We start from the raw sequence: 12798 nt of genomic DNA, 5'->3' as shown, positions 1-12798 counted from the left end.
ATATATTCCGCAGCTGCTATGATTGGCAGATCTGAACTTTTATTTATGAAACAAATGAGGGTGATGAGGAACAAACATACTACGGGATGTCAGAGAGTGCCGCGTGCGATGGTAATTTGAGTCCTTCGCGCATTATCTTGCGGTTCTATCACATCGATCGAGTGAACGAAGGGTAAACGAAAGTCGAAGGATACAAGGGGCAGAATAATTGTACATAATTTGAATACAATGTATACACTTCTATATTAGCTACTCGTATGGCGTATTCTATTGCTACAAGGGGTTTATTTGAAAAATGAAAGCCCAGCCCCAGAAGGTTAACAACCACGAAAGCTATAAAGACTGAGAAAAAGGAGATACACTTTCTTCTACATGGAGAAACCAAATGGGTTGGGGAAATAAATAAATTTGTACCGTAAATATTAGGCTTTTCAATGAATGTAAATATACATGACCATTTGTTGACTGAAAATTTGTTTACGGATAAAACAGCGGCTGTGAAGCCTTGTGTATTAATTAACAAATGATGGCGTGCAATGCGATCAAATATGGGTAGCACGCACAACATCAAAAATTAGATTGACGATAAGACAAACAAACAGGCATGCATCTTTTTTCACTAATATAGTACAGCATGCGTCATAAACTTATCGTAATAAAATTATATTAATGATTGCGTGCGCAGCAAGTTTAAAAAATACTTGCATGCTTTCTAAGGAACTTAACTTTCTAAGGAAAAGTTAAGGCTTTCATAGAAAGCACTGCTCTTGTCAGTCTATAGGTGATATTTGAAGTCCAATAGATACGAAATAATTCCGACAAGGTTTTTCGATGCCTAGCCGGAGAACTGGCATATGGGCGGTGTACAACTTACTCTCGGAAATGTTAGTGCTCAAATAAAATTTAAATGTAACATTAATTATCAATTAGAGGAACAATGCGCATTTTATAAGTATATTTTGCTATTTTTAGTGTTGAATGCTGGCAAAACAAACTGATCTATAAATTTATTTCGGCTTAAAGCAAAGTGGAAAACTGCGATGTAAATTCTCCCTTTATTATAAAGTATACCTTAAGCTCTAGTAAAGGCGATTTTTCTGTGAGCTGCATTATTTATTGCACTAAACTGACAAGCCGCTAATAGGGGCGCGACGAAAAGAGGCATTCATGGTTTTTCTCCGTATAGTCGATCACCTAAACATTTGATATGCACACATACACAGAGATATTTTACATTCTATCAAATTAGTCCTAAGGAAAGATGCATCTTCTACTGCCCAGTTGCAATGCCATACCCTGAAATCATTCGATACAAATTGTTTTAATCACGAAAAGCGTGGAACACATTTTTTTTTATTAGGGATGTTTATCATATAGTTCGTTGAAATGTATTGTCACGTAAGCCGTAGAAGTATGTGTATCGTTCGACAACACCTGATACTCCATGGCCGGAAATGATTCAGGACACCGAAAGAGGCATTTATCTGATACGTATGCACATAGGTCCACTCTGCGTATGAATCTATTGCGACGTCCACAAAGTTTTAGGCAGTATTAATCCTTTATTCTGTTATGTAGTTTTACTTAGTCCTTTGTTTCATTAAATATGCATATTCATTTCATTTCACCAGTTTTCTCATGCGCCGACACAAATTATTTGTGCTCTTGGTCACGCAGCACTATGACTCACACATATTTGGTTCATCTTGCACATAGCATTTCCACTCCTTCTCGCTATAACGTTCTAAAAACTATTTTTATCATGATTATAAATCTAATCATAGACCCCATGGCTCCACGGCCCTAAATCAGTCGCACAAAAATTATCTCCTTCTAGGAATGTATGCACCTGTAGGCATATGTCTTGTAGCCGTTACTCAACATGAAATTGTCCGGCACATAAGCATTCATATGAATGTACACATACTCATCATAAGTTCATAATCCCGGATGGTCCGACCTGGATCGCCTTGGATCTTATGTATTAAATAAATCTATGCAAAGTTTATCACGGTAGTGAAACGTAAATCGGACCTAAAATTAATTTTGAAATCACATGCAACGCATGTTTTAGAATTTGTGCAAGTTTGCTGTAAATAATTATGGTCAGGGTAACATTTCAGTGCTCAAGTTGCTGATACAATTGTTTCACAAATTGCGGACAGGCAAAACCATGATGAACACAAATGATTCATCTCAATTCCGATGTATAGAATAGATATTAGGACGAATAGTGACAAACCGAAACGAATGATTGCCGTGCGTGTCGAGACATATATGCCCACAGTCGATGAACCAAATTTCGATAGGCGGTTGGATTGTTTCGCTGGTGAACCGTCGACGGTTTTCACGTCGACGGAGTCGTCCTTTTTGATGGTATAAATTGGCAGGCTCGGATAAATGATGTGATAATTTAGCAGCGAAGTGGCATGAATATCTTTACTGGTGAGGAGTTACAACTCACGAAGGTCACCTGTTTGTCAGTGTTAAACGATGCTACAGAACGAGGTACACTAAAATGATGATGATAAATTTTGTCTTGCGTTAATCTTATCTATTCAGCGAACCATTAAGGCACTTTGCGTAAGATGGGTTATACGAGTCTTGCCGAGTTTATAAAACTAATTTAAGAGATTCGCCAAAAGTCTGTGCCAGAAGGCAATGAGCAGCATGATATCTATCACATCTTCTCTCGTTTCTGTAGCATCTATGTGCAGTCGGGCTTGTAAAAACCTGGTTTCGTACGCAGTTTATAGTAGAACCTATGCGCAGCAAACCGAGTTTATTTAGCCGGTTCATCCCCTTTCACTTGTTGTTTTTCAGCGAACCCAAACCAAGAAATCCCTGTCGATTTCCTAGAATTTTCGCTTTTAGCTTCTTTCTAAGGTTGGCCTTTATGGGTTCGATTGCCAAGAGCTCAAACCTATGACAAAGCTCTTTGGACAACAGTGGCGAGTCGGCTAGGAGATATGGAAAATGATTTTGAATCACAAAAATGTAGTCTTATTACTTTTTAAAGAAAAAATACGCGATTTAATTGCTTTCTTTCACAAACTAGTAGTTTTAGGTTAGAGTAACTTGTAGTGTCGACGCTCTGCGTCGGAAGTCGAACGGGTCTTCAGCGGTCCAAGGTTTTGTTGCCTTTGTGACGCACACATTTCTGGACAGATCATCAAAAAATGAAGGCTAAATTGTCGAATTTGGGCTGTACCTTGGCCAAAATCCTAAAGGTCATCTGGGCCCTCCCGTCCAACAGCGCTTGTACTTCCGACAGGAAGAGAGGGGCTGGAGATTGGAAAAGATCAGTCAAAAATTGCATTTGAATTTCTGCATTCACTACCTCAGAAACGAGAAGAACTTCGTAGGTTCGTTCCAACAGGCTCTATTGTTTCGGGCGTCGCGATGTTGGTCGGCGATTAGCAATCCTCGTAGGCAACTTAAACAGTGGCGTTTATTGCGGTTGCTAGCTTGCCCGGCTAAAAAGTTCTTGCTAGCCAGGCAAAGCTGCTTGGAAACTTTCTTGACCTAAATGTAGAAATAATCGTTACCTCGAAAAGTATAAATGTAGGTAATCACGTTTTCGCGCGACATCTTCAATTGTGTACTCATATCCTAAAATAATGTTTTCAAATAGATATTGCTACTGCGAATTTCGCTACAAAATCGATTAAAGTACTCTGACCTAAAATTACTTAAATCAGTTTGTAAAAGAAATCCGATCAAAGGTACACAGAGAAAAATTTATTTGCATGACAACTTAAATAGGTTTGCCGTTGACCATTCACGTCGATGTAAGCTTATAGCCCCTGACCGTCTATCTCAATCTTATCAGCAACAAGCTGTAACAATATACAATGCAAGTGTTTGAAACAAATCGATTGTAATTACCAATCAATTTATCTAATCTAATTTATTTGCCTTTGCTCGTCGTAGTCAAAGACTTACACAGATCAACAATTCAATATCCCAAAATCAGGACGAGTATATTACATCGATTCGCGCCATATGGGTTTCATAAGCCTTGTTGAGTTCGTAAGGAAGCCAAATGTCCTAAATGCGGCACCTGGGAGCAACTAGTAGCCTAATATCTCTGACATTTCCCCGTATCTGGATTACTTTCTTGTATCGTTAGGGTTGTCGGATTTCGGTTCCTGTGGACAGGGCCCATACACGGTAAAGCGAGTCACGACATATCTGTTTGCTTTTTCCATTCATTGCTTCTTACTGCGGCTAAATCGAAATCACCACCCATATTCGCTACTTTCTAAGATGAGTTTTGAAAGGTCTCACTACTGGAACTCAAAACGATAACGTAGGTCTTTTCCTTCTAAACTTTGTCATCTCCATCTTCACCAAATTCACGGTCAACACGGTCGGTGTTAAATACGTAAAGACACATGGCTCCGTGGTTGCCACTGCGTGAGATCAAACGAGAACCTGGATAAGGAACACAGGGGGCCGTCATGCCAGAGCGGCAGGATCCTTCGCCTGAATTTAATACCAACTTTACCAACCATGTACCATTATGTTATGGCAGGAGTGATGGCGGAACAGACTAAACAGATGATAAAAACTCTTCATCAAAACAGTTCGTTTGCTGAAGTTTATGCGATTCCGGCTGGTTTATCGCGAATGTTTGTATTACAATTGACGATGTGCGAAAACGAACTACAAAGTCGACAACATCGAATGATGGAAGGAAAATGAATGTCTGACGCGGAAATGCACCGAGGCCGATAATGAGAGCAAGATCTTGAATAGCAGACTTTTTTTTGGCATTTCCGTAACCAGTTGCTAACTGACTGGCGCGTTCCATTAAGTTTGATCTCGTTGTATACATCTCAGGACTTTGCACATTTTCAACATTGCTTGACAGCACTGATTAATGGACACGTGTAGAAGATCGCATGTATATATTATATAGGTCGTATATACAAATGTGTTCCGACGCCGTGGTGAGCTAGTTGAATAATCCGGCATGCCTATATAACTTCATTAGTTCAATAGATCAGCATCTTTGCATGTGTAAGGTAAGTTACATACATTTCTAAAACATCGGTTATTCCGCTGCGATACTTGTAAAGTTTATAAGTTCGTTCATAACAGTGGTGAATTTCGCCGTTAAAAAGACCCTGCCACCTCAAGCACTCTTATTTATTTTTTGGACTTCCGATTTCTGTTGTTGACGGAAATGGAACCTCATTCTTCAAAGTATGAGGTTTCGAGGTATAGTCGAACGCTTTTCTGTGCATGAAAAGCAGTGATCGATAAACAAAGGAGGTAAATAGAAATGTAAACCATTTTCCCGAGGGCAATGATCTAGTGATATTAAAATAACGTTAATATCGATTTTATGGCTACGACCTCACACGTGACCGTTCCATGGAGAGTTGATTTTACTAACTTAATTGAGACTAATTATCAAAATCGAACATAATTACGTAAAATGCTTTGGTTAGCAAAAACGTGATCAAATTTTAGTTCTAATTATTTCGGAAATTAAATGTTTACTATAGTAATTCCGTTACTGCAGTTCGATCACGAGACAAAAAAGTGCTAAATAAGACACATTCTTTACGCAGGAAGCATTGCATTTTGAACTACCTGGATGGGGCGTTAATTTATAGTATCGAAATCCGGCCTTCGGATCGTGGTGAACAAATGTTAGGATACCACTACTTGCAGTACAGTGGCCGCTACTCCAGAACGAAGAAACCTGCCGATAAGCGTGCCAATGATTTGGTTAAGTTCGGAGTATAATACGACGAAAGGACAAAGTTCACGAGAGAGTAGAACAGCATGAATGTCTTCCTTGGACGAAAGATTGCAGTATCATATGTAACGCGGCCCTGTGCACCAAAATTCAGAGATGATCCTTGCTCTCGATGTGGCATGAATCGTCCTGATCCTTAACATGGAGGTATAGGGACGTAAAGCTAGATTTCGACTAGTTCTACGCAGGGTTGCTGGTCTTGTGGCCCAAGTATTTGTAATGATCGACTTCTTGGAGGTGATCCATAACATCGACGCAATAGATCTTTTCCTGACTTCCGACGTGTTGCAAATTCGAGACAGAGCAGGGTCTCCTCCGATTTTTCAGTGTGGCGCAAGGTGTGGTGATCCTCGAAGTTGTGCACCAGGATCGAATCCGTGGCGTGCTTTCTACTTAACATTATAGTACAACATATAGACAAGCACTAATTAGAACGCGGGGCAGCTGTCAGTACTACGTCAGACCTCCGTGCTTACTACCAGCTCCAACGCGGATCGCGGCCGTCACATATGCCGATGTACGGTCTTGACATCAAGACGATCTTGTGGAGAATTGTTCAAAGGGTAACCCAGCTGTCTATAGAACTTGTTCATTACGTATGAAAGATAATACATATACCCCAGATTCCGATACTTCGAAAGTATCCATTCCAGAATCTTATCTTTAACTGCCACTCGTCTTTCTAAGATCAAAATATCATCAAAATAATACCTTCTATCGCAGTCTGAGATAGCAGTCTATTGATACAAAGGGTCAAGTGTAGTTTTGCGGAGTTCAAAGGCATTGCCGTGGATAGATACCGTACACGGCAAAGTGAAAGGTTTTCGTCATCAGTTTCACCGATATTTTCTTATCACAGCCTCCACAGACCAACTACTAAAGGCTGTTGTTGAAACTGTATAGCAACCTCCATTCATTTTTACTAAGTACTACCTGAATACTACGTTCGTTTAAGCCCATTGTTGTGTAATACATATTGATACCTTGCAGTTACCTTGGCTTATATTGGGAACATGCTATTTATATGATCATGTTATTTGCAACTACTTATTCAAGCACCATTGTCATGTAATCTCTATCCGTTGAAGTTGAACTGTTATTCATACTATACATGACACATGCAACCATTACTGTTGTTTCGGCTGCGAGCGGCTGTAAACAAACTCACTATTTGTTGATTTATTTGATAGCATTCACCTCCTCCCAGGTCTCTAGCTCTCCTCCTAGCTCTGTATTGCCTGTATTCCGCCAAATTCCGAGTGTTCTCGTAATCGTAGTAAATGAGCTTCTTTGACGGACACTTCGTGAAGCTACCTTATGGCCTTAAATGGCTGACATATACAACAACGATTTGTGGTATGGTTGAACGCTGAGTGAGGCTGTGCCAAAAGAAGACAGTGATTTATTGTTGGACGATAGAAGGGACAACAACAAAATCACAAGTCTTCCAAGAGGCAGCAGTCAAAGAAATATGTAGATAAAAACGGTACATTTTGGTCTTGAAGCGTGTCCGGTATCGGTAAAACAAATGCGACTGAGCTATTATTGACCGCATAAATTCACGTTAGATCATTGGAAAAAAGGAAGTGTGTTGGTAATGATGAGGCCACCCTTCGAAAACAGTGTTCTAACCAGGTCAATCTGAAAACATCGAAAAATCTATTTAGTTTCTAGTATTATAACGGTTTTTAACTGGCACATTTTTAAAGCACTGGTAAGTCAATGTACTTGCTGTGGTACAATGTCGTCCTCTTCGACTCGACTCTTTATAAAAAAAATTATAATTATTAATGTCATACTTTCTTCAATAGGTAGCGGGATACGATACACGCTTGGGAGTGAGGTACTGAACGAACCAAGAGTCTACTAATCACTTTTTTTAATAATACAATTTTTTGCTACCTTTTTGCCTGTTCATAGTAACCAACTGTTTAAGCGACAAATAGTTCATAGTGACTGTCTAAAAATGAAGATGGGTCTTCCGCTTGTAAGTGTCGCTGCTTATATAATGGATATTATATGTACAATATATCCACTGAATACACAGCATCACATCAGTCCGATAGAAAAAGAACTGCCTTTATAAGAGCTTTATAGTTTCTTTACGCCATTATGAAATTATGAGTTTTTTTTTTACTGATTTGAATATCCAGTTCAAGCAGCAGGGTACCTGGAAGTTACTTTCCTACACATCAGTAGTCTAGAATTTCCATAGAACAGCTTTATTAAAAAGAGAGCTTCTTAGGGAAACATTGTGAGCCGCTATCGTTTTCTCACGCAGACACACAGCTTCGCATTTGCTAGAATCTATGATGTGGCTACAAGCTGGAAACAGTACACAAGTCTAGCTCTATTACAGGTCTAATAAATAGCAGGCAATGTTGCTTACCTGCCTGTTGTATCAAGTAGCTAGTGTGCTTCGGTTGGATTATATCAACTAGATGCACGCCAGCTACACGAACGGCATTCCCCGCGCACTGCAGTGGGAGGGAACTGACACTCAAGATCGATCCTACTGAAAGGTGAATCCAACACATGCTGTACTAAGCCACACAATAGTTGTACGTACTCAACAAATGAGCGAACCGAGAAACACACACGCTATGCAGTTAATCTAAATTGTATGCCGCAGCAATGGCAGCGTAGGGAGAGCGCTTTAATATAAGCAATTTACTATTACAGCCCAATATCAGCCGTTACCTAAGGATCACGAAGGGTGCGTGATCGAGTAAAACAACGCTTTTACACGGAGAAAGAACTTTTGAGGGGTTTTGCGAAACGAGTCACTAGTTTCTCGTTCCAGACAAGTTTTCGATGCATCGTTGTTTTGAAGCGACAATGCTTCGCTGTTGCTGCTAGGCCAGGTCCATCTGTGACACACTGGACCTGATAGACACCTTGGTGACAATATTATCACTATCGATATCAAGCAGGCGACAGAGAGACACAGGACATGGGCCTTCACATTATTTCTCACGAGACTCTCACATTAGACACTTAGGATAGAAAAGGCGATTGAAAATTGGGAAAAAGAAAGAGAGTAAGAGGGAAATGGCCTCTATAAAGAGAACCCCACAGTAAGCTTGTGAGTCTCGTTTCTCGGTCTACTACAGCATGATGATCCGTTAAGTTCCTCTGCTAAGCTGTAAAACGGGTCTACAATATATGAAGTGGTAGTGCTAAATATGCACACGCTTACAGTTTGCCTTAGACACGCTTGCCAAAGGACTATGAACGGTGAAAATGATGTAAAACTAATAGTATGGTAAGCGCTTACAAAGATGTTCTGGCATATGTTTATTTGTAGTAGAAACGGGATCTGTGGAAACCTGTTGGTAAGTATTGGTACTTACAGTCGTACATAGTTTGCTTATGTAATGTATTTCTCTGCTGATCTTCGGGATATGTTGTGTTCTAGGTTCAAACCCGGGCATCAAGCCACTTAATTTCGTGCTGACAGCCAACCGTCTGTTTGGTGAAATGCCTAACGGCGATAACGGACCTAAAACTCGTAACATAGAGAAGCCATCTTGCCGTTAAGTCCCAGCTTTGATCTTAAATTTAGCGAGGTTTTTGACAGACTAGAAATAACTGTTCGGACGTCGCGGATAAATACATGCTGTTACGTGATATTTGTTCAAGGTGTAGTCATTAAAACGGCATGCGTAAGCAACCTTTTTACCGTGTAAGCAACTGTGTAAGAACGATGAGGTACTAAATTACTAACAAAAAAGTTGTGAAAGCGAGTGAAACGTAAGTCAGGGGATACAGTTATCGCCATGGGCGGACAATTCGAGACAATTGTCGTAGAAGTTTTGTAGATAAAGGGCTCGTACTTACCTGTAATTCCATCGATACGCAAATGACATATGAAAACTAACACACTATCAAATAATTCAAGCAGAATCGCCGACCTCCGGACGATCTCGTCTGCACGGTTCAGATCAAAACATCTCAACTCGCTTTAAATACACATTCGATGTAATGCCGTTACTTATTTCGTCAGAGTATCAATGGTCCACAATCATCGCAAAAAAAAACAACTGTCTCCAGGTCTCGTAACGGTTCATTACGACGTAGTCCATGTCTGGTATATGACTGGCAAAGATATATCATCTGGTTTTAAAGAGCCAAAGTAGTGAAGTTGCTTGTTCAAAAACAGATAGGACACCACAGCAAATAGCCGAACTCACAGCTATGTCCTGGAGTCACTAAAACTATTTAGAAATCACCAGTAAAAAGAGTCCTGCCCTCAAAAATCAACGCAACATAATGTTCGTTAATTGTGGCAGTTTTAAACATTTCATTATTGGTTCAGGTGATTTAGCTATAGAGCACAATTCGACTGTCGGAAGTCACAATCTCACAGCATGATCTAATAAACGCCATGGCGGGCAAATCAGAACATTATCCAACACACATTCAATTCTATTGGCCACCAGACGAAATAAACCAATACGGATTTGCATAAGAGCAGCTTCATCTCAATCTTAAGGCATTTAGTTCGACCATAGATTTAGAATTCCTAAGGCCACTGCTTCACGGAATATACTCCTTTGGTTACAAAGCACTAAATACCAATAATGATTAGTATTTTGTTTACACATAAAACATTGTTTCGATGGCTGGCTGAAAGTTGTGGTGCAGCGTCTCGAAGTTATCGGATTATTTGGAAATCCAATAAAAGCTAGTAGGGAAAATTGCTATAGACTCCGTTATTTGAAGAAGTCAGGCTTTTCATTAATATCATTGGCTAATCTCTGAATTAACGTAATACCCCGTTGAGGGCATGACTAAGCTAGATTGCCGATAGATGCTTAAATACTAAGAAATTTAAATGGGTCAATAAAATTAGACACGTCGGGGGCAGCTACCTGATGTTCGACGTCAGTACCCCACCCTCGCTGAATATAAAGTTAAATAATTAAGTTCATCTCAACTACAAACTTTCATTTATTACAGAACTTTGATTCGATATTTTGCTTAGTGGTGCTTAACTGCGGTTAAGCACTGCTTCAAACTTTATTTCACTTCCTGCATTCAATTACGATTGCTGCGTTAGAGTTACTACAAGAAGTCAGCTTGTTCACGAAAGCAGATTTGTTCGATAAACGAGAATAACCTTTTTGAGAATTCATGTGGTGCTAATAATAGATGTGTTTCGATACAAGGTGTTCGTGCCAATAAAAGGAGTATGAACTTGCTGCTGTTTCCCAGAGTACCTCACCGTTTTTTCGGACCTACTTATCGCAGACCATATAATACGGTTCAGAAATAAGCTGTCCGTTCCATATACATGCCACACAATTACGTTAGAAACCGAAAGCTTTGTCCAATAGAAACGAGATAGGAAAAAATCACTTAAGTGTTAAAATAAAAAATATGTTTTTCTTAAACATTAAAGCATTGCTTCTCCTCTTACCGGGTTCAATACTTACAGCTAAAGTTTCGCCGTAACCACTGTAGCGTATTTCTGGTAGGTAAATGCTAGTAAGTACCGGTATGGGTCAACAACTGCGCACGACTGCAATGATTGTTCATAACAGGAGCGGTTTACTAATACAATAGAAACTTATTTTTTTGCCTTTGATCAGAACCGTACTTAATTTTAAGGTCCACAGACTTACATGTTTGTGTTTCGTACTGTAAAACGCAGTATCGTAAAAAAAAAAATTGGAGTAGCTATGAAAATAAAATCTATATTCGAATAACAAATGCGACTTCGGGTGCGGCTGTATTCTACAGTGCTTTCGTATGCCGTAGTTCCTTTTTTCGGAACTCGAATATTTTAAGTTACTACACAACCGAGTTAGCTTAGTTTTTCTAGCTCGACACTTGAATATCTCTTATATGGAGGTAAGTTACGATTGTGACGAAATGGAACTACGCGCGCAGAGCGTAATACATAATAATAATTAATAAAAAAGGACACCAAACAAGAAGTGAAATTGAAGGGTGAGCTTCGCTGCTTTCCAGTTATTCAAGTTTCAAGCCTATCCGTTTGATTGCTACGTGACACAACTGTCGTAAATTAACTTTGTTAAATCAACAATACTGAACTGTAGACAACGGCTAACGAGAAAATTAGTTTGTAGACCGGTGAACGTCGACACGCAATCAACATCAAGAAGTTCGCGGCAAAACTGCGGTTCCACAAGCTATATTGAATTTAGCATGGTCCTGAGTATTTTTTTTTATCTATGGCTATATTTTTCCCCTATGGAATCTCTATTTCTAAAGGTAATTTAGTCTCATCTATCTACCACTAACCTTCTTCCTTCCATGAAATTCGACTTATTGTAGACTTATGCGAGTTTCCGTTCTACAGTTGGACGACCCGAACGTCGGCACTTCATTTTCTGTGCAGCCTTTGCGTACCAGCTTCGCGGTTTACTCATGAATGCACTCATTAAAATGTGTTTTTTTGCGAGTTTTGGAGTGAGATCCTCAAATCTCGTTCGTTTTGTTACTGCTGCTGCCGTTGGCTACCAATATTTTTGCATGATTTCTGACAAGAAGCTTCTTTCACACAATTCTTACAGGTACAGCCATGAAACCAATCGCTACGCTAACTATTATTACGAAAAGGTCGTATTCTAACGTTCGAAGCCTCATATTTTGTCGTTGTCTCGTAGCGGCCGGTCTGTTAATGGCTGATGCGAGTATATGAAGTAAGGGTCTCTTCGAGCGCCACCTGTTTCGAGAGTCTCGTCGCCCTGCGAACGTCCGCTCCGCCTTAGGCCTGCGCTCTGCCTGATACTTTGCTGAAGGAGCTCGAGTTCTACTGTAATAGCAACAGGTCGAGAAAAAAAGCGGTTTGTAGATACGAGAGCGACAACGACGGCGAGCGGATACACGGGTGAGTCGCTGTCACGAGTCTGGGGGTCCTCCTCCTCACCAAGTCTTCTTTGGGTAAACCTCAGGAGCGAATAGTTCAGTTATGCTGGAAAGGGGCAAACTGCAGACGGCAAACGGTTAATGGTCCCTGTAGTACCCTGTAGGTCTGATTACGGAAGGCTACTGGC

This window comes from Varroa jacobsoni, unplaced genomic scaffold, assembly GCF_002532875.2.
Source record: "Varroa jacobsoni isolate VJ856 unplaced genomic scaffold, vjacob_1.0 contig02568, whole genome shotgun sequence".
In the NCBI taxonomy this organism is placed as follows: Eukaryota; Metazoa; Arthropoda; class Arachnida; order Mesostigmata; family Varroidae; genus Varroa; species Varroa jacobsoni.
The sequence above is the reverse complement of the archived record's forward strand: the minus strand, read 5'-3'. Positions refer to the sequence as shown.